Source organism: Mastigoproctus giganteus, chromosome 9 (genome assembly GCF_048544385.1).
Source record: "Mastigoproctus giganteus isolate SK-2022 chromosome 9, ASM4854438v1, whole genome shotgun sequence".
NCBI classification, from domain to species: Eukaryota; Metazoa; Arthropoda; class Arachnida; order Uropygi; family Thelyphonidae; genus Mastigoproctus; species Mastigoproctus giganteus.
Genome location: NC_143583.1, coordinates 137,607,237 through 137,633,712, shown reverse-complemented (window position 1 = coordinate 137,633,712; position 26,476 = coordinate 137,607,237). Strand labels below are relative to the sequence as shown.

The 26,476-nt window shown below is 37.8% G+C and overlaps 1 protein-coding gene across 2 annotated transcripts in view; it reads right to left on the bottom strand.

The window, feature by feature from the left end:
• LOC150080768 (plexin-A2-like) overlaps positions 1-26,476 on the bottom strand; it is a 1,384,718-nt gene that overhangs the window by 1,326,891 nt on the left and 31,351 nt on the right. The window contains exon 2 of one of the 2 annotated variants that reach the window (XM_090381171.1): positions 7,610-7,684. The exons of the other annotated variant lie outside the window; for it this stretch is intronic. The gene's annotated coding sequence lies outside the window, so the exon portion shown is untranslated. The remainder of the gene's footprint in view (positions 1-7,609; positions 7,685-26,476) is intronic. 2 annotated transcript variants of the gene reach the window in all.

The window sequence follows — 26,476 nt, the reverse complement described above, 5'->3', positions numbered from 1 at the left end:
AGAACATCAACTCATTTTCTCAGACTCTCAATTTTACTCAACAGTACATAGTTTTAATTTATCGTTGCTGCACTCCCTGCATCTCACACACAAAAATAAATCCCGAGTTGAGAAAATTCCACATACACAAAAAAAGTGAGTACCATAAAATAGCCATAACAATTCCCCCAATAGTCATGACATTCTGTAACATTTTATGCTTAAAATAGAACATTTAAAATAAAATATAAATAGATGCATGAACCTAAAAAATGTCCCACTTAAATTAAAAATACAAAAATATTACACTATTACTATAAAAAAATTACACTATTACAATATTATTTAAAAAAACTAAAATTTATTTCTGCTGAATTCTATTATCAAGGTAAAAATAGTTTGACAAAACCTACCAACCCAATCACCTACTTTTGAAACCGAAACTAATCTTCAGGGGGTAATTGCAATTATGCCTACCCAAATACCAAGGATCATCATCAGCCGTTTTCAATCCACTGCAGGATGAAGTCTTCTCCAGCAACTTCCAAGTTTCTTCTGTTTTGTGCAATGGCCATCCATTTACTACCCACAAACTCGTGAATTTCATCTGTCCATCTCCACTGTCTTCAAGGTTTTCTTTTCTGTATATTCTTTTATTTTCTTATTCTATCTGCCATCATGTCTTTGAGCTGTGTCCTGCACAAGTCCATTTCATTTCTTTAGTTTTGATAAGAATGTCCTTTACTTGTGTTTGCTGCCTAATCCATGTGTTTCTCTTCTTATCCAATAGTCTTGATTCCTAATATAATTCATTCCATTCTTCACTGTGTAGTTTTCAGCTTCTCTTCCATTCTTTTGGTGAGTGCACAAGTTTCACTTCCATAAGTCATGGTGGCGAGCATACACTGGTTCATTATTTTAAATCGGGATATTGCTCCTCTGTATGTGACTATATTTCCTGAATGCTATTCATCTGAAAAGTTATTCTTCTCTTGACTTCCAGCCATTTATCATTATTACAGCTAATGACTTGTCCCAGATAAGTATATGAATCAACCTTTTCAATTTCTGCTCCTTCAATGATTATATCCCTTTTTGTGGCAAACCAGTTCATCTTTACTTTTGTTTTAGCCATATTCATCTTTATTCCGAAATCCTTCCTAACTCTGAATAACTGATTAAGATTTTCCTCTAATTCTTTGGGATCATGGCTTATGATCACAATGTCATCTACAAATCATAAATGGTTTAGGTACTCTCCATTCACATTGACTCCTTTCTGTCACCAGTATAATCTTTTGAAAGCTTCCTCAAGGGCAGCAGTAAACAACTTCGGAGATATTGTGTCTCTTTGTTGAACTCCTTTCTCAATTTTAAATTTGCTACTGCCTTTGTCTAGTCTAATAAAGGTGGCAGCATTCTCATATATTTTCTTCAAAATCATAATGTATGGGGGAGGGGTATCTATGCCTTGTCTTTCCAGTACCTGAAACACTGCCTTATGCTGTATGCAGTCAAATGCCTTTTCATAATCCACAAATGCCAGGAATAATGATGTTTTATATTCATTTACTTTCTCCACTAGCTGCAATATATTACGTGAAGGTAATCCATTGTTGAGAATTCTGTTCTCAAGATGACCCCTTGTGAACAACTTGTGGAGGTGGGACAACAAGCTAATTGGTCTATAATTTCCAATTTCTGATTTATCTCCTTTCTTATGCAGCAAAATTGTGATGGCATTATTCCACTCCTTAAGCATCACAGCTTTCCTAATGTATTTTGTGAAGAGTCTTGCCAGTTTCTGTGTTGTCTCTTCCTCCCAATTTTAACAACTCTACAGTAACTTCATCTTCACCCAGGGATTTCTGATTCTTCATTTTCTTCAATGCATGTTCTACCTCATCAGGAAGGATATCAGGTATGTCGTATATGTTGATAATTTGTAATCCATCTTCCCCACTTCTGGCATCATTCCCTCGCTCCTTATATAATTGTTTATAATAGTCTTCTGCTATTTGAATTATGCCTTCTCTGCTATTTATAAGTACACCATCGCTATTCTTCAGTTTCAATATCATATGTCTTTCTGTATTACTGCTCATGGATGCTGATTTAAGTCCTTCATTTTCCCTTAATACTTGTTTTACTTTTCTTGTGTTAAATCTTCTCATGTCCTCTCTGAGTCTCTTTCTAATGGCTTTGCATAACTCAGTATATGCAATTTTGTCCTTGTCAGTGTTTATCTTGCTTTTCATTTGTTGTCTTTGGTTCATCATGACAAGTGTTTCTTGGTTAATTTTTATTTCTTTGGATTTCTTTTTACCTATACGTTTCTCAGGCTTTATCACTTTCAGAAAGTTGTATTACTCATCAATACCTTGGTCCTGAAAGGTCTGCAGAAGCTCAAACTTGTTCTTAAGTTCCAGTACATACTGCTTTTTCTCCTCTTCTGTTATCCCAAAGACCTTTGTATTATTTACTCGAATCAGTTTTTTCCTTTCTTTTCTTACATCTATATCAAGTGTGCATCTTACCATTTTGTGATAACTTCCAACATTTACCTTGTTCAGGACAGTAACATCATTCTCAATATATCTCCTGTCAGTAAGGATGAAATCAATTTCATTAGTTGTTAATCCATTTGGGCTCTTCCATGTCCAGTTTCTGTTCACTTTTTTCTTGAAAAAAAAAAAGTGTTCATTACTGACATTCCTCGAGATTCTGCAAATTCCACAAGTCTTTCACCAATTCCGAAATTTCCTATAGTTTCCATTTCCGAACTGTTTTGTCTCTTTCCAACTTTAGCATTGAATTCCTACATAACAATGGTGTAGTGCGTTTTCTGTTCATCTAGAAGTCTCTCAATTTCAGTGTACATTTCTTCAACCTCTTCATCATCGTGGTTCGATGTTGGTGCATAAATCATTAAAACCTTTAGTTTGTACCTCTTAGAAATCCTAAGAAGCAGTTTTGACACCCTTGGTGATGTACTTTTGAGTTCGTTTTGAATACCAACTGAAACTTTTGAATTCCTTTTGAATACCAATGATAAGGATATCTAAATTAAAATATAACAATATACTTAATGCAATAATTATATTAACTATATAATATCGGTGTAGATACACCATAGTTTACCCATAAATTTGAACTACGTATGCAGTGTAAAGGGCATCGTTTTAATTGTATCTCATATTGTGGGTGCCTTCACAACGAGATAGCTGGTATTGCACTACTTAAAATAAATAACACTTCTCTAGTAGAGAAGACTACCGTTATTTATTTTCAGTGGATACCACCACCCAGATAATCATTTCGAAGCTAGTTGGCTTCATCATCAGTGAGTGGGCAGGTAGCCTGGTAATGCAACATATCATCACAGCTACGAAGTTATTTCCACAATATGAGAGATGCCAAATGGTGTATAAATAATAATGTGGGGGGGATACAAGGACTAACAGATTAACAGTAGCCACTGGCAGAGGTGAAAGTGATTCTTGCACTGCTTCTATTGGAATGAGCAGCCTGGAAAATAAGATGCAGGATATTTCAGAGACTGCTGGGAGTCATTGGGGTATAAGTAAACACATGGGTTGTGTTAGGGTAGCTAAGAAAAAGAACAGGTGCATGTATACTTGAGTGTACACCAATGCTAGGAGTTTGGTAAATAAATTTGATGAATTTGAGGTATTGCTCAAAGCATCAAAGGTGGATATTGTTGGGATATCAGAGACGTTGTGTCACACAGATATAAGTAATGCAGAACTGGAATTTGGGGAGTACAACGTCTACAGAAAGGATAGACAGGATAGGAAGGGAGGAGGGGTTATGCTATTAGTTAAGAAACACAAAATCCAAGGAAGTGAAGCCAGTCGACATGGCTGGACAGTGCAGTGTCAAGTCAGTTTGGTATGACATAAGCATTGGGAGATCAAAATTGAGGAGGAGTGTGCTATAGGCCTAATGACTCTGATGAGTATAATAAGAAACTGTACAGGGAAATAGAGTGGGCCAGTAAATCAGAGAGTCTTATAATGGGGGATTTTAATTTCCCAGATAGTGACTGGAATTTGTGGGTAGGTCACTCACACACTAGCAAGGCTTTTGTGGATTTATTGGATGATTGTTTTCTAAATCAGCATGTTCGGGGGGCAACTAGAGGGAGCAATACTCTTGATTTGATTATCAGTAGTGATTTTTCCTGCATTAAGAATCTGCAGATACAGGAACCACTAGGTGGCAGTGATCACAGTGTGCTGAAGTGGAATTTACTCAAGGAGGTAACTACCATCAGGGGTAAAGGGAAGGGTTATTGCTTTTGTAAAGGCAACTATGATGGTCTGAGACTATTTAAATTCTATACAGTGGGACCAACTGATGATGTTACCAACAGCAAACTCAAAATGGGAAGCATTCAAAGAACTTATCTTGGAAACTACTAGGCTTTACATACCAACTAAGAAATATTGTTCAAGGTTCAGGCCCAAATGGATGTCGATTAACTAATGAGACATATGGCAGAGAAGAAAAATGCATGGGATACATATAAATTAACACGTGACACAGAAGCCTATGATAGATATAAGTTGATCTGTAACCAGGTTACAAAGGAGGTTAGGCAGGTGAAGGCAGATTACGAGAAATCTTTGGCAAGGGATGCAAAGAAAAACAGCAAGGAGTTCTTTACTTATGTAAACTCTAGAAGGAAGGGGATGAATCAGATAGGTCCATTTGATATCGATGGTTCAACTGTTCATGATCCTGCTCAGGTAGCTAACAAACTAAATCAATATTTTGCATCTACATTCACACATGAGGATTTATTCAGGAAGGGGAATGCCATAGATGAAGTAAACATTGGCAGTGAGCTAGATGATCTTGTAATAATTGAGAGTAAAGTGGAGGAGAAATTGTTGAAGATAAATACAAGAAAGGCACCTGGGGTGGATGGGATCTATCCAGTTATATTAAAAGAGGCAGCAAAGGAAGTAAGCAATCCATTAGCCATAATTATGAGAGCTTTCTTGAACTCACGGGAGGTACCCACAGACTGGAGATGTGCAATTGTAACCACAATTCACAAAGGAGGATCAAAGGCTGACACAAGTAATTACAGACCTGTGAGTTTAACTTCTGTTCCAGGAAAATTAATGGAAGTACTGGTTAAAGAAGCACTGCAGGATCATCTTGACAAGAATTCAGTTATAGCTCAGACACAGCATGGTTTTGTTAAGGGAAGGTCTTGCCTGATCAATTTGATTGGATACTATGATGTAGTCACAAAAGAATTGGATGCAGGGAATAACTTTAATATTATATATTTGGATCTTAGAAAGGCTTTTTATACTGTTGCACATGGAAGACTGCTGCACAAATTGGAGCCGTGTAGCATTGGTGGCAAATTGTTGCTATGGATAAGGGGATGGTTGAGTGGCAGAAGACAGAGTGGTAATTAATGGACACTGCTCGTCATGGACTAATGTTATTAGTGGAGTCCCTCAGGGTTCAGTGTTGGGTCCATTGTTGTTTTCTGTATTTATAAATAATATTGATGATGGTATATCAAGCTTAATGTCCAAGTTTGCAGATGATACAAAGGTTGGCACAGTTGTTAAGGATGCTACTGATGCTATGCTGCTGCAACAGGATCTGGAAAGGTTGAGCAGATGGGCTGAGAGGTGGCAAATGAAGTTTAACATTGACAAATGTAAAGTACTACATATGGGAAATAGCAACCCCAGAGCAATGTATCAACTCTGTGGTACTACACCGACAGTGGTAGAGAATGAAAAGGACTTGGGGGTAATTGTGCAGGCAGATATGAAGTTCTCTGAGCAGTGCAGACGGGCTGCAAAAGTAGCTCATGGTGTCTTATCAATGATATACGGGAATTTTTCTAGCAGGGATAGGGAGGTGATTATTCCCTTGTATAAGGCAATGGTCAGGCCACACCTTGAGTGCTGTATACATGTCTGGAGGCCTCATTTCAAGAAGGATGCAGAGCTGCTGGAACAAGTACAGGGAAGGGCAACAAGGTTAGTGAACGGAACGAAGGGTTGCTCTTACGAAGAAAGGCTTAAGTTTTGCAAATTACAGTGTCTGGAGACTAGGCACCGGCAAGGTGATCTGATAGAGGTGTATGAAGCCTTTAATGGTTTGAGCATGTTCAATGCTGATGGGATACTGCCTCTTGCTCAGAATAATCACCAGAGATTGCATAAATTCAAATTGAGGAAAGACAGATGTAGGATAGATGTGTGGAAATTTGCCTTTAGCCAGTGGGTAGTTGGTTGATGGAACAGACTTCCATCCCTTGTTGTGGAAGTTGATAGCCTAAATAAATTTAAGGCTCAGCTGAACAGGTATTTCGAACGAACGGAGGGGTGAAGTGGAAGGGGTTTTTTTTTTTTTGGCTGATGCTGCATAAGCTTGCTTTCTTGCATCATATGCCTCTACTAATGCTAACTTAATTTTTGGTAATTTCAAAACTTAAAAGTTTGAAGCTTGTTTTCTTCCCTCCAAACACCTTGTATAAACTGCAACCAATGGACCAGGGCATTATCACGAATTTGAAAATGCACTACCGAAGCAAAAGTGCATACTGAAAAAAAATTATATGTGAATAGAAACCAACCAACCTATAGATTCTGTTATAGATTTGCGGATGTGCATATCGAGTTGGCAAAAAGTGTGGAGTTAAGATGTGATGGAAACAACAATTAAGAATTGTTTCGCAAAAGCAGGTTTTGCTAAAGCACCAATTAACAGCGATGAGAGGGATGAACTACTACAAGATATTGAGCATCTTGCGAAGAACTCCAAGCGAGAAGTTTGATCAGTGGAGAAATTGTTCTTGACGAACTTTTAGGAGTTGTTAATGATGTTCTTGTTTATACTCTGGCACGACCACCAGGTCAGTGGAATTTACAATAAATCAATCAATACAAATGTTAATCGTATTCAGCAGTCACGAGCTTGAACCCTGTTCCACTCAAAGAGCATGTGCTACTACACTCGTGATCCTGACCATTCAGCTGCGTCAGGCCTCGTATCATAGTAGCTGAATATCCGAGTGACTCCAACATTTTGCAGAGTATTAAAAGAACTAGTGACAATATTGACAATGAGTTGGATGAAAATGAGGGCAACAAAGGTACTGAGGACAATATTAAATCTTCCAGACATGAAATGTTAGCAGCATTTGAAACTTTGCTTTGAGGCCTTCAGTGTGAAGGAAATGTGCCAGAAAATATGAGTGTTTGAACAAATGTGAATATTTACCATTTACAATAAATTCCAGTGTATAAAAAGATAACCAAATATTTTACGAAATAATTCTTAAAAGTGTATAATATTGTGCACACTAGGAATGTATTAATAAATTAATTGTTTTAGAACTTAGAAAATTTATTCATTCCAACTTATTTCCCATCTTTTGCTATATTTCTGAATGCTGAATTAAACTATTTTTCATTGTTTAAAAAGGTCATTTTTTAAAACGAAATTTCTATTTAATGAATTTTTCAAGCAAACAATCTATTTCGATATATAGAGGTCCGCCTGTAATTTTTAAAATATCCTATTCTGTAATTTATAATATGAAAGTTAATTTACCAAAACGTCTCACCCAGTTAAGTATACGGGCGCACAAAAATTGTCTTCTGAAGTGCTTGAGAGGACACTCATCCACAGCCTTCAGAAGCTAAGACAAGACAAAACAAACCAAGACATAAGCAGAGAATTTTATTATAGGCACTAAAATACAGCAAAGTCAGAGGCAGAAGTGAACAACAACAGTGAAAGTCACAAACAGGTAGCCAAATTTCTCTCAGGTACACGCCTATTAACACTTGCATTGTACATACACGAATATAAAAGTTATAAAATGGTTAATAATATAACAGAGAAAACACATTTATTCTCAAGGAACATATGCAATAAAGCATGCAATTATATGTACAATATGTAATTTCATTTAATTTTTCTTATTAAATAAGTGAATTTCATGAAGGTTTTTTTTTTTTTTTTTTATTTTGCACTGAAAGCAACTGACTGTATGCAGGGGGAACTGAATATACTCCCCATCAATCAGCATGGTTGAGATGTAAATCTTTCACTACTAGATATAATCAGTGGCAATAACTGTATGTTGCTCTGTACACAAATGTCATTTTATTTAAGCATTCAAAAACCCTTAGATGCATATGAGTCATTATGACATTCAGAGATAGTTCTTGAATTTTTAATACAGAAAGCATGACATAAAAACTTTTCTTTAAAGGTAATGTGAGTTGTACTAAGTAAACAGAACAGCTTCACATACCAAAGCTTAAAAAAAAATCAGCAAACTTTCCCAAATTCTTATGTATGTGGTATCCACCAAGTTTTTCAGTCTGGGGAAACCCTTCCCCCCAGTCAATGCAGGGAGCAGATCAATATTATACTTTTGTTATTCATGCCCTCAATTTAGCAAAGAAGTTCGGTTGGTATCTGTGAGATGCCCTTTTTGTTTTTAATTATAAAAAATAAATTTTTAGCTTTTTTACTGAATTGAAAATGGTGATCTTTTAATTACGATTTGCTAAACTCAGTTAAAAAATATCAATCAAACAAAAATAAATGAGGGAAACCAAAAATAATAATAAAGAAAGAATTTATTGTATTTTTCCAAGCTCACTTAACCCCCTCCACAACTGAAACACATGCTTGTGTGGTAGCTGGTGGGTGGGCACAATGTGAAGTTTGTATTTCTGCCAGCTGTTTGCATTTAGCTGGCAAAACAAAACACTCTAGGGCAAGATTAGACACTTGTCACTGGCATCTCACAGACACTATGTGGGAATGGAAATACATAGCATGGAAATTATGGAATGAAAATTACCTGGCAACTATTAAATGTCAAACAACAAAAAAAAAAAAGCATGTCTCGCATAATTCACAGTATAACAAAATGAGAACAGATAATACTGTATAACTAATTAGGAAATATTGGTGGTGGGCACAAGTACATCAGAGGATTTGATTTCAGTTACAAATTAAATGGGAAAAAAACATTTTAAAAAGTGGTGTCTGTCAGATGGAAAACTTGCAGCGTAAGGTTAACCTTCCATCACTCACACTCAAGTTAATAAAGAAGCTTGTGTGGCAACTATGAGATACATGTTTCTGGTTTTAATTACAAAACATTAATTTTTAAACATGTCATAGAATTGAAAACAATTTCTTAATTATCATCTGCTAAAGTCAATTAAAAATACATCAAACAAAAACAGACAAGAAACATCAAGCCCCTCCCCAGAAATAAATGTTTGATGGCGTCTCACGGAAGTAACAAAAACTTATGTATTCTTGTCAGCGGTTCATGTTTAGCTGGTGAAACCAAAGCTCTGTGGCAAAACTAGACACCTGTTGCTGGCATTTCACAGACGCCACATGGAAATTGCCTAGAAGAGAGATAGATGCCTTTGCTCACTTGGTGACTGTTAAAAGCTAAACAAAAATTTGGAGTCTCATAATTCATAGTATATCAAAATGGAAGGAGAAATATAGTATAATCACTTAGAGAATACTAATAGGCAAAGGTAACAGGAGGATTATTTCATTTACAAATTTTAAAAAAAATAACAAACATTTAAAAATGCAGCATTTGTCAGATGCCATAGTAGCAGCAGAAATTTAAATGCTTAAAAGGTTATATAGCCACTACCAGATTAACGTAAGGGTTGATTTCTGCATAACTCTACTTAAGTCAGAAATATCCCCCATGTTTGTGCAGCAATCGCAACTGTGCTCACTGAATTGAGTGAATCAAAAAAGAAATGTTCAACAAACATGTGAATAGAATTATTTATTGTATTTATTCAATTTTTTATCTCATGTGCAGGAAAAATTACAAAAGCATGCAATTTAAAAAATTACAAAAAAAGATAGAAGATAGGCATAACATCAGTAAGTTTTACCTCTCAAGCACCGTTGCCAGAATCAACGTCTTCAGCTGATAAGTACGCAGATGCAGAGGTTGAGGGCTGTGGAGATTTTGAAGGGGTCAGCTGCTCAACCTTACAAAAGAACATATTAATGGATGACTGGATGGTGGCTTTTTTTCTTTTCATCATAGATTTCTTCGTAGCAAGCAAGCATATCATTCACCCCTCTGTTAACTTTTAAGTATCGTTCGCTGTCAGGTTCCATGTTCTCAAACCTCAGCATTGCCGATGCAATTTCATGAAATGCCACTACCATCTCTCTGGTGATGAAGCATCTCGGCTCCTCATTTGGTTCATCTTGAACTTCATCAGCATTTTCTTCTTTCACTATCGCTGCCTGCAAATCAATAAGTTCTTCATTTGATAATTCTTTCTCTTCTTCTTCCTCTATTAATCCCTCCACGTCTTTGGCAACAACCTCAAACAGAAGTAGCTCTGCAACCTTTACAATCTTATCTGTAACCTCTTCATATGATTCATCTTTTTTAAATCCTTCGAAGCCTTTTACATGCTGTGGGCATATTTTCTTCCATGCACCAGTTAAACAATTTTTAGTAATTTCCACTCAGGCCTTTTTAATGTTTAAGATGGCGTGGTAAATATTGTATTTTCAAAAGTCTCTTAACGTAAAATTTTTCTCATCATCTACTGCAGACAATGCCTGAGCAAATGTTGTGTTTAAATAGTATGCTTTTAAATTTGAAATAACACCCTGATCCATAGGCTGGATGAGTGAAGTCATGTCTGGCGGTATAATTATGACTCTCACGTTCAAATTGAAATCATCTAGATGTGTAGGATGTCCAGGAGCATTATCTAATAGAAGCAAAATCTTGAAAGAAACATCGTTGTCTTTACAATATTTTCCCACCTGGGGAATGAAGCAGCATTTAAACCAATCTTCAAAGAGAGACATTGTTATCCATGCTATCTGGTTCGATCAGAAATGCATGGGTAGGGTGGCTTTATTGATGCCCTTAAATGCACAAGGATTTCCAGAATGGTACACAAGCAGTGGTATTAATCTGTAATCTCCCACTGCATTAGTCCCAAGCAAGAGCATGGCCCTATCTTTTGACGCCTTAAAACCTGGCATTGTCTTTTCCTCTTTGGCAATTTATGCTCCAGCATTTTTTCCCAATACAGAGCAGTCTCGTCAACGTTAAAAATTTGCTGCGTTGAACAAGACCTTTATCTATAATTTTTTCCAACACATCACAAAATTTCTCTGCAGCTGCAGAATCGGCACTGGTGACTTCACTCATACTTTAATGTTTTGGAAACCAGCCCAATGCTTGAACCTATTAAACCACCCATTGCTTGCCACGAACTTGGCTTGGGGTTTGCCGTACTTATCCTTGATATCTTCATAAATACTTCTTGCTTTTGCTTGAATGGCCATTGGACTCAGGGGCACTTGCTTCTGAATCTGATTTTCCATCCATATTATTAATAGCTGTTCCATCTTCGATATAGCACCTGAACACTGTTTTGTGACCACTGTTGATCCTTTGACATGTTCTTTTATACGCACACTGTCCTTTAAAACAGTATTCACTGTTCAAGCAGCTTGACCTAATTCTCTTGAAATAGATGACAAACTTTGTCCTGCTTCATACTTCTTAATCATTTTCGTCTTTGTTTCTAAATCAATTTTGTTTCGTTTCCTGGCACTGCCAGCACTTGCACTTTCCATTGGTCCCTTTCCCTTCATCATTGTAATACGTAAATGGGAACGAAGACAAGTTTCTAAAAATTTGTTTTTTATATGATTGAAGATTTCAGTGAAGGGAAACACATTTCACCATAATAATGTAAAAACCCACAGAATTCCAGTTATCAGGATTATTGCAAATGCAATAAGATCAAATTTACTACCCGTTTATAACAGATTACACTAGCAGAAAAGCCCAATAAATTGGACAGTGCAAATTGTTTTTCAGTCGTGACCTCCAGAAACGTGCTTCAGAAAAATATGACAAAGGCGTTCAAAAATTGATTCTTATAACGGGAACATATCATAATGATAGTGCAATTTCCATTATAAATATGACCTTTTAGAGAGATAAATAGCTTAGTAATATAGCAAAATTTTAAACTTCCATGGACTTGGAACGAATTACAAAAAAAAAAAAAAAAAAAAAACCCAATATGTTATTGGGTTCACATTACGATATTTTCACAATACCTCCATTTATCCCTACAGATGGAAAATACGTTTCCATATTTTTTTCAGTTTGCACCGGCTGGCAAAAACTTGCATAAAGTTGAATTTGCGTAAGTTGAGTATTACATAAGTCAGGGAGTTCCTGTACTAGTAAATAAAGCTGGTAAAAAATGTACCCGAGTTTTGGGACCAGTCTGTCTAGGGTTGTCAACTGTCTGCTGGTTGTCAACACAGACATTCCTTAAGCTTACTGTCCAGCAAACAAACTGTGCAAATACCAGATGTGTAAATGTTCGATATTTTCTAATCAAGTAAGTTTTATCATCATCATCATTTTATACTTTTATTGTTTAATTTCAGTTACTTCCTCAAGTTTTAACTTTTTTAGGTAGAACCGTATTCTACAATCTTCATTATTTCCTCACAGACAGAACAATAAAGTTCAAATGCTTCAATGAAATTTCTATTTCTATGACAAATAAACAAATTAAATTTATAGTGATACAAGAATGATTTTATAATGTAACTTTATCATATAGTGCATAACATAATCTAAAATAAAATAGGTCACAGTGGTGTTAAAAAAGCTGGATTAGCATAGCATTATTCTTTTCATATCTTTCAGTTTTGTGTGTTATTTTTAAATTAAATTTAGACTAAAATCATATTGCAGACTAGAGAAGCAAAGCAAACGGCTCAAAGAAGCAGAAATGCTTTGTTTCAGAGAACTTCCAAGGGCAGTTCTCTGAATCAGGATTATATCATATGCATTACTTGTGCCCTCTTTGCAAATTAACCCCAGAGACTCACACCTGGTGAGTATAGGCATGGCACACCCAGGGCTCTGAGCTGATATCATCATTCTTCTCTTTCTTCGTGATTCCCTTCTACTTTTAACCCTTGTTCTCTCCCCCCCTCTCTCTCTCTCTCAGGGTTAACTCAGAAATTTTCTTTTGGCTGATGCAGCAAAAGCCTCAGGCTTCCTTGCGGCATATGGCTAATTATAATATAATAATAATCTACCTTTAGCAGGACATGACAATATAGCCATAGGGGATGCCTTTGTGCATGTGTGTTTACAAGTTGCAAAGAGTATGACAATATTAAGAACAGGTGGTATAGGAACAGGTTATGTCTGCCAAGGGCTAAAGTTGATGACATTATAGAACAACTATAATCTTTTAAGGACACAAAAAAAAATGTGATACTGTTGTACACGTTAATACCAATGATATTAAGAATAGGAGATTAAGGATTTAATTAAAATATACAGAGCAATGTTGGGAAAAGTCAAGAGTTAGGAATGAAATTGAAAGTGTGCAATTCTGGACACAAACAATACGTGGGAGTACACGATGAGAGCCTTGTCAATCAATTCAGCTCTGAGGGATTATGCAAGGCTCATGAGGTGGAACTGTTTTTAGTAATTGGTTATCCAGTTTTCTCTCTGATCGCTCACTGAGGGTGATGGTAGATGGCTCTCTGTCTTCTAACTTCTCCACTAATGCCGGTGTCCCCCAAGGTTCAGTTCTTTCCCCCACTCTTTTCCTCTTGTATATCAATGACCTTCTTCCATTGACTGGAAATCCTATCCATAGTTTTGCCGATGATAGCACATTGCATTCAACTTTCCATTTTGAGAAACCTTGTCCTGCTCAATCAGCTTCAACTTCTCGAAAATCTGCCACCAATTCCTTAAATGCCGATCTTCAGGTAATTCTCCAGTGGGGCAAAGACAACTTAGTTGATTTCAACCCTTCTAAAACTCAGTCTTGTCTCATATCTCGCAAAAAGGATTCTTCTACTCCTATGCTTATCTTTAGTGACACTCCGATTTCTAGGCAAAATGATATATCTCTTTTGGGGATTACCCTGACTTCTAATCTCTCTTGGCACAAGCACATTACAAATATTGCTTCCTCTGCATCTAAAAAACTTGGTTTTCTCTTTCGCTCTCGGCATTACTTTTCTTCCAAACAGCTGCTCACTCTGTATAAATCACAAATTCGCCCTGCCATGGAATATTGTTCCCATATCTGGGGTGGTGCCCCCAAAACCTCTCTCCGGCTTCTTGATTCCATTCAGAAGAGGGCAGTTAGGTTAATTAATGATTCATCTCTAACAGAGTCTCTCCACTCGCTTTCTCATAGATGTACTGTTTCTGCTGCATGCCTCTTCTACAGATACTTCCATGGGCACTGTTCTTCTGAATTGGCTTCTATAATTCCTGCTCTCTCTTTCAAAACAGTCCGAACACGTGCCGCCACCAGCCAACATCCATTTACTGTCCAACTTCAAACCCACAGAACCAACTTTTCATCTTCCTCATTTATTCATTCAACTGCCGTTTTCTGGAACAACCTTCCTTCATACGTATTTCCTGAAAATTACAATCTACAGAAGATCAAGTCCAATGTCAACAAATATCTTCTTTCGTCTTCTTAACCTCAAACCCAAGCACGGTACTAAGTACTATAGGTCCTAATACCTCTCGTGTTTGGGGTTCACATAAAAAAAAAAAAAAAAAATTTTTTTTCACAGCATGGCCAGTGCTCATTAACAGGAGACTTGTTTTTACAGGAATGAGATACACTTATATAGAAGGGGTGCAAGAATATCTGCTGATGCTATTGAAGCAGTGTTAGATGGGTTGGAAAGCTGCTGGCCTAAGGAGGGGAGAATACACAGACTAATAGATTGACAGTGGCTGCAGGCAGAGGTTTAAGTGATTCTTCCATTGCTTCTATTAGAGTAGATATAAATTAGTCTGCAATCAAGTCACAATGGAGGTTAGGCAAGCAAGAGAAGATCAGAAGAAATCTCTGGCAAAGATTTCTTCATTTAAATAAACACTAGAAGGAGATGAATTACATCAGTCCACTAGATATAAATGGTTTAACAACTGATTATCCTGCTCAGGTTGCTGACAAATTGAATAGGTATCTACAACCACATTCACACAAGGAATTTTTTAGGGATGGGAATTCCAGAAATGTATCAAATACTAATAAATAACTGAATAATTCTGTGATAACTGAGAGGAAAGTCAAAGAAAAATTTTTGAGGCTAAATGGAAAAAAGGCCCCTGGATGGATGGGATCTATCCAATTATATTAAAGGAGGCAACAAAGGAGGCAGTGGCGGATTTCCGCACAGGCGCACGCCTGGGGCCTCTTAAATCGAGGGGGCCTCAAATCTCAGGTCTTAAAAAAAAAAATAAAATTGTTTCATTTTAAATTTTTACACTCATCTTTATTACCGTTACTGAATAAAACTATAATTTAATATGAGAAGTAATAGAATAGAATAGAATAGAATCTTTAATTGCAGCAATGATAGACATACAATTAGTCCCGTCACGGCATGGTGGTGCCAGGGGTTAACAAAACATATTTACAAAAGAGATACACATGAGAAAAAAAGATAAATCAGATTATTAACAAGGCACAATTTTACATTTTCAGTCCGACGAGGATACCCTTCCTGTATTTTTTATTATTGACCACTTCTTGGAGGTCCCCGTCGATGGCTTGCAGTGAGGGCAGCATTTGCTTTGGCAGGAATCTGTCGGTTAGTACTAGCCGGTTACGGTTTGCTAGCAGCTGTGCTGAAGACCGGAGATAAGGGGGAGGAATGCGCCAAGAGCAGTGATCCCAGAAGTTCGGCTCTGTAATTTTACCGGTGGCCATCTTGATGGTGAACAGCAGCCTTCTTTCTGCGATGTAGGACCGGAGCCTGCGTAGTTGAAGAGCTTCTGCCAACTGCGTTGATCTGAGAGCTGGGGGAAGGTGGAGTTTGCTGTTGGCCCATTTTAGAAGCCAGAATTCGGCAGAGAATATTCTTTTGATGTTGGATTCGGCGGCCGAGGCCCATATCTCTGAAGCATACAGTATTGTCGGGTAAGTAAACTCTTATGCGAATATCCCCACATATTATATGAAATATCTATGCAAACTAAGTGAATCTGAAGTAGAATACATATTATCATTAATGCTAGATTTTATGTATTAATGTTAGATTTGGGAGGGATAGTAGTTGTGTCATTTTTTCATTTAAACATTAGTTAAAATATGTATGAAAGAATTGCGCAACCGAAATGATTAAAACCGCAACACCAAATCTAGAGCGAGTGCTATAGTAAAAACGTGCGCGTAGAATGCACACTATAGAGGTACCGAAAATGTTTAAAGGGGGGATCCTCAAAATTGAATTGCGCCTGGGGCCTCTCAAGTGCTAAATCCGTCACTGAAAGGAGGTAAGCAAACCTTTAGCCGTGATTGTGAGAGCATCCTTGAATTCAAAGGAGATCCACTATGGACTGGAGATGTACAAATGTATCCACAATACACAAGAGAGTGATCAAAGGATGACATGAATAATTATAGACCTGTTAGTTTGACTTCTGTTCCAGGAAAAATAATGGAGTCACTTGTTAAAGAAGTAATGCAGGACCATTAAGACAAGGAATGCAGTCATATTGCAATTACAGCAGACTTGTTAAGGGGTGATTTTGTCTGACTAATCTGATTAGATACTATGATACAGTAGCAAAGGAACTGAATGCAAAAAAAAAATTATTTTGATGCCACATATTTATATTTCAGAAAAGCTTTTGATACTGTTGAACATAAAAGACTGCTATAAAAATTGGAGCAGTACAACAATAAGGGTAAGTTACTGCTATTGATAAAGGGGTGGAAGAAGACTAAAGTGGTTATCAATGGGTACTGCTCTTCTTGGACTAATGTTATTAGCAGAGTACCCCAGAGTTCAATTCTGGGGCCACTGTCATTTTCTATATTTATTAATAATATTGATAAAGGCATATCATGCTTATTGTCCAAGTTTTCTGATGATACTATTAACAAGTGCAAGGTATTTCATATGGGTAGCAGTAATCCTACATTAATATACTAACTTGTGGTACCACAGTCATGGTGGGGGGATGAAAAAGAGCTGAGGGTAACTGTGCAGATACTGCCAGAACAGCTCAAGGAAGTTTGTCAATGATGTACAGGAATTCTGCTAGCAGGAGGGTGGTGATTATCCCATTACATAACACAATGGTTATGCCTCATCTTGAGTACTGCATACAGGTCTGGAAGCCAAATTTTTTAACGGATGTGGATCTGTTTCAATGGATTCCGAGAAGAGCAATGAGTTCAGAAAAAGGAGAACAAAAAGGTACTCATGCCAAGAGAGACTTCAGTTCTGCAAATTGCAACATCTAGAAACTAGGCATCTGTGAGAAGATCTGATGTGTTTTTTTTTTTTTTATGTGAACTCCAAACACGAGAGGTATTGAAACCTATAGTACTTAGTACCGTGCTTGGGTTGGAGGTTGAGAAGACGAAAGAAGATATTTGTTGACATTGGACTTCAACTTCTGTAGATTGTAATTTTCAGGAAATACATATGAAGGAAGGTTGTTCCAGAAAACGGCAGTTGAATGAATAACTGAAGAAGATGAAAAGTTGGTTCTGTGGGTTTGAAGTTGGACAGTAAATGGATGTTGGCTGGTGGCAGCAAGTGTTCTGACTGTTTTGAAAAAGAGAGCGGGAATTATAGAAGCCAATTCAGAAGAACAGTGCCCATGGAAGTATCTGTAGAAAAGGCATGCAGCAGAAAGAGTACATCCTAGAGAAAGCAAGTGGAGAGACTCTGTTAGAGATGAATTATTAATTAACCTAACTGCCCTCTTCTGAATGGAATCAAGAAGCCTGAGAGAGGTTTTGGGGGCACCACCCCAGATGTGGGAACAATATTCCATGGCAGGGCGGATTTGCGATTTATACAGAGTGAGCAGCTGTTTGGAAGAAAAGTAACGCCGAGAGCGAAAGAGAAAAACCAAGTTTTTTAGATGCAGAGGAAGCAATATTTGTAATGTGCTTGTGCCAAGAGAGATATATCATTTTGCCTATAAATCGGAGTGTCACTAAAGATAAGCATAGGAGCAGAAGAATCTTTTTGCGAGATATAAGACAAGACTGAGTTTTAGAAGAGTTGAAATCAACTAAATTGTCTTTGTCCCACTGGAGAATTACCTGAAGATCGGCATTTCAGGAATTGGTGGCAGATTTTTGAGAAGTTGAAGCTGATTGAGCAGGGCAAGGTTTCTCAAAATGGAAAGTAAAATGCAATGCGCTATCATCAGCAAAACTATGGATAGGATTTCCAGTCAATGGAAGAAGGTCATTAATATACAAGAGGAAAAGAGTGGGGAAAGAATTGAACCATGAGGGACACCGGCATTAGTGGAGAAGTTAGAAGACAGAGAGCCATCTACCATCACCCTCAGTGAGCGATCAGAGAGAAAACTGGATAACCAATTACTAAAAACAGTTGGCAAACCATAAGATGGAAGCTTGTTCAGAAGACCTTTATGCCAAACACGATCAAAACCCTTTAAAATGACAAGAGCAACTACCTGTGTTTCTCCGAACCTTTCCATTGAATTAGTCCATAAATGGGTAACATAAGCCAGAATATCCAGTGGATCAACACTGACGGAATCCATACTGGCTATCGTTGATCAGACAGAAGGTTTCTAGGTAGTTTAAGAGTTGGCGGTTAATTGATTTCTCCATTACTTTAGAAAGAGTAGAAGTAATTGCAATGGGATGATAATTGGATGGGAGGGATTTGTCACCCTTTTTAGGAACTGGCTGTATATGAGCAAATTTCCAAGCAGAGGGAAAAACACCTTTGGAATAGGAAAGTGAAAAAAGGCAGCAAAGAATAGAACTAAGTTCAGGAGCACAGGTTTTGAGAAATACCATCAGGACCTGGAGCTTTCTTAGCATCGAGATTCATCAAAATCCTTTTGATATCCTTTTGAGGAAGACCAAACAGGAGGCATTGAATGGAGCATGTTGGGAATGGTGGGAGGTGTTTTACCAAGATCATTAATACATGAGCTGGAAGAAAAATGGGATGCTAGCAGGTCAGCTTCATCCTTGGCTGAAGTGACAACAGAACCATCTGGTTTGGACAGAGGTGGGAGCAGAGATGGGCAAAAGTTGCGGCCAATAGCTTTGGCAAGAGACAAGAATGCTCGGCTACCATTAGGGCAAGAAGCAAGTTTTCTACTCTTAGCCTGTTCAAACTCTAGTTTGGACTGATTAATAACTGCTTTACAATTGTTGCGAGCTTTGGTGTAGGCAGAAAATGAAACTGAAGAATTAGAAACAAGCCAATTACGATATGCAACATTCTTCTCTTGAACATTTATTGAAAAATAAATAGCACATTTATTGGAAAACCAAGGTTTAGATAAAGGACGAGCTTTTAAAGTAGAGTGTGGGATAAAGGATTCCATTCCTGCAAGAATAATTTCACTGACACGATCTGAGCAAACGTTGACATCAGAAGTTTTGAAACAGTAATCCGACCATGGAAAAGAAGTCTCGCAGGTCATCCCATTTTGCATTCTTGTAATGCCAAACAACACGATATTGGGAATAGCCATGAGATAAAGGTTCCAATGGAGAAGAGACAATCACCAAGTTGTGATCTGAAGTGCCTAAAGGATCTCTCACTTCAACCGTGTACTTAGAAGGGTTGTTTGTGAGAAAAATATCAAGCGCGTTGGCTGTATGATTAGTATTGTCCGGTGTTCTCGTAGGTAAATGAACAATCTGTGCTAGGTCATTAGTAATTGCAAAAGCCTCGGCATCTCGACCTGCTGGGTCGGTGTGACTAGAAAATGGAAGCCAGCTACAGTTGTGAACATTAAAATCACCAAGGAAAATTACCTCACTGTTAGGAAAGTTGGAACGGAGAAAGTCAAGTTGCAAAGAGAGGAAGTCAAAGAGCTCCAAGTGATTAGTGGAGTTGGGAGAACGGTAGAGACAACAAATGAATTTGACACAATGAGGTAGAGAGATTGTAATCCAGAGAAGATCAAAGAGAGGAGATTCCAAATTGCCAAGTCTCTGACAGGGAATATCAGAACAGACATATGCACAAGTACCACCTTTGTGGCGAAAGGAATCATACAGCGAATAATTTGGGCATCTGAGATGAGCAGAAGTTGAATCAACTGATAACTGAGATTCTGTCAGAAAAAGTACATGGGGTTTGGCAGACTGCAAATGGAAATGGACATCGTTCAGATTTAGAATTGAGACCACATATATTTGTGAAATGAATTAGGAAGTGCTTGGGAGGTTTAGATCTTTTCACAGATAAGCTTGCTCTATTAGTTTGACAATTCATGGTGTATTCAATAATAAGAAAAAGTGGGTGGGACATGCTGTATGAAGTAATGAAATTTTGGGATATGGCGTACACGTGGTAAGAGTATACCCAGATCCTTGACATAACATCGCCTCAACAATGCTCCCCGCATACACACTACTCGGACTCTCTCCAGTCACCATCTGTCAGAGTAGAGGTAGCAAGATTATACACTAGCTGATCCGGAAGCCTCCTAGAGAGTTATCAACAGGTTTGGTCCGGTGTACTAACTAGCGGCCGGCCTGCGAACACCGTTTTAGAGCTGTACCCTCGAAATGTAAGGAATATTGGATCTCGCCACGATGTTCATCATACCTCAAAAGTCATCAATCATACTGCATGATGGAAGAGATAGGGAAGGGTTGACCGGAACTTAGCTCTAGAGACTAAACATGGGTTCCACCACTTCAAGCCTCCAATAAGCAAAGTGGTGGTATTTCACCGGTTGATGAGAGTCATCTACCACCTAGTACTGCATGGTAACATAGAGGGGCGGTGTTCCTCCTTTGAGGCTTGGCATGGACTGAATAAGCTCAGTGCTGATGGAATCCTTCCTCTTGTTCAGGCTACACACATAAGGAGGCATAAATTCAAATTGAAGTAGGTTGTTTGCAGGATAGATGTGTGGAAACTTGCCTTCAGCCAGAAATAGTTGATTGTTAGCACAAACGTCTACCTGGTGTTCAGAGGTGAGTAGTTTGAATAAATTCAAGGAAGAACTACATAGTTAGAGGTGATATGGGAAGTATAGGTTTTCTTTTTGGCTAATTCTGTACTAATGCAAAGTGCAAATCGCCCAGGAAATTAAGCCTCCCAACAAACCACAAGAGGAATTTGATGTCCACATTCTCTGCCATATGGACAAAGATGAGCACTTCCTGGAAAATGTCATATTCAGTGAAGTAATATTCCACCTGTTTGGTAAAGTTAACAGACACGATTGTTGAATACAGGGATCTGAAAATCGCCATTCAGTTTGTGAACATGGGCATGATAGTCCCATGATAAATGTCTAGTGCAAACTATTCTTCAGCCAGATGACTGGGTCATTTTTCTTCCATGAAAACACTGAACTCTGCAAATTACCTAGATATACTCAAATTGTATATTGCACCTTGGTTGGAAGATATGCAGCCACATCTGACCTATCAGAAAAATGGGATACCACTACCATGGCCTCCTTTTTTTGGAAGATATGCAGCCACATCTGACCTATCAGCAGAATGGGATACCACTACCATGGCCTCCTTGTTTTCCAGAAATTACACCTACAGATTTTTTTTGTATGGGGCTACGTAAAGGACAAGGCATATGGAAAAAAGTTAATGTCACAAAGTTAAAAGACTGGATTGAACAGACAGTGACTTCCATTTCTCGAGAGATGCTTCAAAACACTTGGAACGTAATCAGCTACTGTCTCGAGATTCCACATGCTACCAAAGATGCCCATGCAGAGGTTTACTGAAGTGCAGTTGTAAGAAATTGTGAAAAGACATTCTTTTGAGTTGCTTTATTAAGTTTCAAGTCATTTTACAATACCTATTACAATAAAATTTTGATCAGCTTCATAATCAGGTGAATAATTTATAGACACCATGTATTTTATATTAGCATATCTTACTATAATTATTTCTTTGTATGGGGCTACCTAAAGGACGAAGTGTATGGAAAATAGGGTGTACGGAAAAATTCCCTTCCAATGAAAACTTGTTTTTTTGTGCCAAATCCTCCTTGTGTACATCAGGTAATTTTTATGAAACTGCTCATCAAGTCTATCTACTTTAACACAAATACACAAAAATGGAAAATGCAATAAATAAAATTGGAAGCCATGAATACATGAAAAGCAACAGCTGTCTGGTTTTTCTGAGGTGATCACCTGGCAATCTTAAGTCTGCCCCTGCACATGACTAACTGATAATATAGCATTACAAATGCAGCACAGTGTTAATTTACCATATTGTTTGTCCCTATGTTCACTAATATGTCCTTTATCTCCTTCGTTTTATATAATTTTAAAAGGACAAATATAATTTTAATTTTATATAATTTTATAGTCACATAAAATGAAAGTTCACTTAACTGTATTAAGGAAATGAACAATACTTAAGAGGTTAGTATTCAGAATAACATGGGCCTAAGAATGGATTAGCCATTTGGAGAATGAGGCAAATTGCATAGAGACTGGTCTAGCTCTGGATCTTTTTAACTTATTGTGTCAAAATAAAAAAAAAATAATAATAATAATAATTTTTGTTATAACACTGTTTTCCCACAATATAGTATTTAAATCAGATAGAGATCTTCCTAATCATTTAATTTCAAGTTTATCATCACACAACTGGAAAATAGGAACCTTTATTATTAGTTATTTTAATAAATTATCTTATTCATTTCAAATAAATACTGACAAAAGCACGAAAGACTAGAAACTGGAGAAAGCCTTGCTCTGTTACATTCATTCATCCTCCAACTGAATACAGAGAATAGTTTCAGTGTTGCTATATGCCTCCATGCGTTATTTGCTATATCTATGGCCGACCGGGCTAGACGGGTGGGTAAAGTGCCTGCTTGGGAACCCAAAGGTCGCGGGTTCAAATCCCGCCTAGGGCTTGGATCAAAGTACTGCAAAAAAAAAAAACCTTGGGAGGTGCATTATGGCCACAGAAGCCGATGCGCCAACAACTACAAAAAAAAAAAAAAAAAAAAATCTAGCTATGAGATTCAGTTTTACAGTGGCACACTGCTTTTGGCTGTTTATTTACAAATACGAATAACGTTATGTAATATTTAATCCATTACAGCATCAACTGCTGTAAAAACAAAATATAAACAAATCAGAAAAAAAACATAAATATAGTATTAGTAAACTGATGCAAGAAATCAAGCTTATAAAATATCAGCAAAAAAAAAAAAAAAAAATACCCACGACACTTGTCCATCCCAATAAGTTCTCTAGTTCTTCCTTGAATTTATTTGAACTACTAGTATTCACAACAACAGATGGAAGTTTATTCCAACAATCAATCACCTGCTAAGCTGAAGGCAAACTTCTGCACATCTCCCATTCAACTGTCTTGCCTCAATTTGAATTTATGTCCCCCCCCATGTGTGTGTGCGTTCTGAGCAAGAGGAAGAATTACATCAGTATTGAGCTTGCTCAAACCATTCAAGGCCTTAAACAACTCAATCAGATCACCATGTGGGTGCCCAGTCTCCAAATACCGCAATTTGCAGAACTGAAGCCTTTCTTGGTAAGACCACCCTTTTAATCCCTTCAGCAATCTCATTGCACTTCTCTGCACCCATTCCAACAGACTTACATCATTCCTAAAATGAGGCCTCCAGATCTGTACGTAGTACTCAAGATGCGGGCTAAACATTGCCTTATACAACAGGATAATCACCTTTTCCCTGCTAGAAAAATTTCTGCATATTGTTGACAAAATACCATGAGTTGTCTTGGAAGCCGATCTGCACTGCTCAGAGAACTTCATAACCAACTGCACAATTATCCCCAGGTCTGTTTCATTTTCAACTACTCTGAGTGTAGTACCACACAGTTCGTATATTAATCTGGGATTACTGCTACTCTTGTGCAGTATCTTGCATTTTTCAATGTTAAACTTCAACTGCCATTTCTCAGCCTGTCTACCTAATTTATCTAGATCTTGTCATAGTAAAGGTAAGGTGAGCAGCAGCCATTACCAATCCACTGTAGGATGGAAGCCTCCTCAACAATTCAGGTTGAGAGAAATGGACCATAATCTGCTACGCTGGTCCAGGGCGAATTGGAAGTTAGGGGCTTGAACCCCGGTCTACTCAAAGACCGTGTGCTACTGCACTCATGCTCCTGATCACATGGCTACCGAGGCCTCCTTGTCGCAGTAGCTTATCTTAATTACTGTCACTAACTGCCTTGCCAACCTTCATATCATCTGCAAACTTAGACATTAAGCCCAATATACCTTCACCAATATCATTAATAAAATTAGAAAACAATGGACCCAGCAATGAACCACTGGTATAAATCAGTAATACCTGCAAAAATAGGCACCCGGGGTGGATGGGATCTATCCAGTTATATTAAAGGAGGCAGCAAAGGAAGTAAGCAAACCCCTAGCCATAATTATTGGAGCTTCTTTGGACTCAGGGGAGGTACCCATGGACAGGAGATGTGCAAATGTAACCCCAATTCACAAAGGAGGATCAAAGGCTGACACAAGTAATTATAGACCTGTTAGTTTAACTTCGGTTCCAGGAAAATTAATGGAGGCACTGGTTAAAGAAGCACTGCAGGATCATCTGGACAAGAATTCAGTTATAGCTCAGACACAGCATGGGTTTGTTAAGGGCAGGTCTTGTCTGACCAATTTGATTGGATACTATGATGTAGTCACAAAAGAACTCGATGCAGGGAATAACTTTGATATTATATATTTGGATCTTAGAAAGGCTTTTGATACTGTTGCGCATGGAAGACTGCTGCACAAATTGGAGAAGTGTGGCATTCGAGGCAAATTGCTGCTATGGATAAAGGGATGGTTGAGTGGCAGAAGACAGAGAGTGGTAATCAATGGACACTGCTCAACGTGGACTAATGTTATTAGTGGAGTTCCTCAGGGTTCAGTGTTGGGTCCATTGTTGTTTTCTGTATTTATAAATGATATTGATGATGGTGTATCAGGCTTAATGTCCAAGTTTGCAGACGATACAAAGGTTGGCAGGGTTGTTAAGGACACTACTGATACTATGCTGCTGCAACAGGATCTGGAAAGGTTGAGCAGATGGGCTGAGAGGTGGCAAATGAAGTTTAACATTGACAAATGTAAAGTACTACATATGGGAAACAGTAACACCAGATCAACGTATCAACTCTGTGGTACTACGCTGACAGTGGTAGAGAATGAAAAGGACCTGGGGGTAATTGTGCAGGCAGATATGAAGTTCTCTGAGCAGTGCAGACGAACTGCAAGAGTAGCTCATGGTGTCTTGTCAATGATATACAGGAATTTTTCTAGCAGGGACAGGGATGTGATTATTCCCTTGTATAAGGCATTGGTCAGGCCACACCTTGAGTACTGTATACAGGTCTGGAGGCCTCATTTCAAGAAGGATGTAGAGCTGCTGGAACGAGTACAGAGAAGGGCAACAAGATTAGTGAATGGAACAAAGGGTTGCTCTTATGAAGAAAGGCTTAAGTTTTGCAAATTACAGAGCCTGGAGACTAGGCATCGCCGAGGTGATCTGATAGAGGTGTACAAGGCTTTGAATGGCTTGAGCATGCTCAATGCCGATGGAATTCTTCCTCTTGCTCAGAATAATCACCTGAGAGGGCATAAATTCAAATTGAGGAAGGACGGATGTCGGATAGATGTGCGGAAATTCGCCTTTAGCCAGCGGGCAGTTGGTTTGTGGAATAGACTTCCATCGCTTGTTGTTGAAGTTGATAGCCTAAACAAATTTAAGGCTCAGCTGACAGGTATTTCGAACGAATTGAGGGGTGAAATGGGAGTAGTGGTTGTTTTTTTTTTTTTTTTTTTTGGCTGATGCTGAATAAGCTTGGTTTCTTGCATCATATGCCTCTACTAATGCTAATGCTAATGCTAAATACAAAAAAGCATTTACTTTATTTTTCAAGTGCTATGTGGAAGTGCCATGGTTCAACAGCACTTCATATCCAACCAACACTGGTCTTAAAAAAAATAATAAATAAATAAAATAAAAATATTAAAATAAGTTTAAAGACTAAAAGGGCCACCTAGCATAAATAGAGAGCTGGTAAGAAATGTTCCACAGTTTTGGTTCCAGTCTGTCCCTGCACATAGCTAACTGACAATATATATTCCAACTAATGAAATCAGATATGGATTATGATTCTAAAACAGAATAGAATGAACTGTGCACCAGGGCCAACCAGAAGCAATAACATTTGTAAGCAAGAGGAATTTGTGTGAGAAAAAGCATCCTTAGTGGCAAAGCGAAGGGCACCAAACCCAAACAGACTTGATTACAAGCAGGGCTATGCAAAAGTATTAGGGGCCTGATGCAAAAGGGGTTAAGGGGCCTCATTTATTTATGAGGAGACTTTGATGGTTCCCTC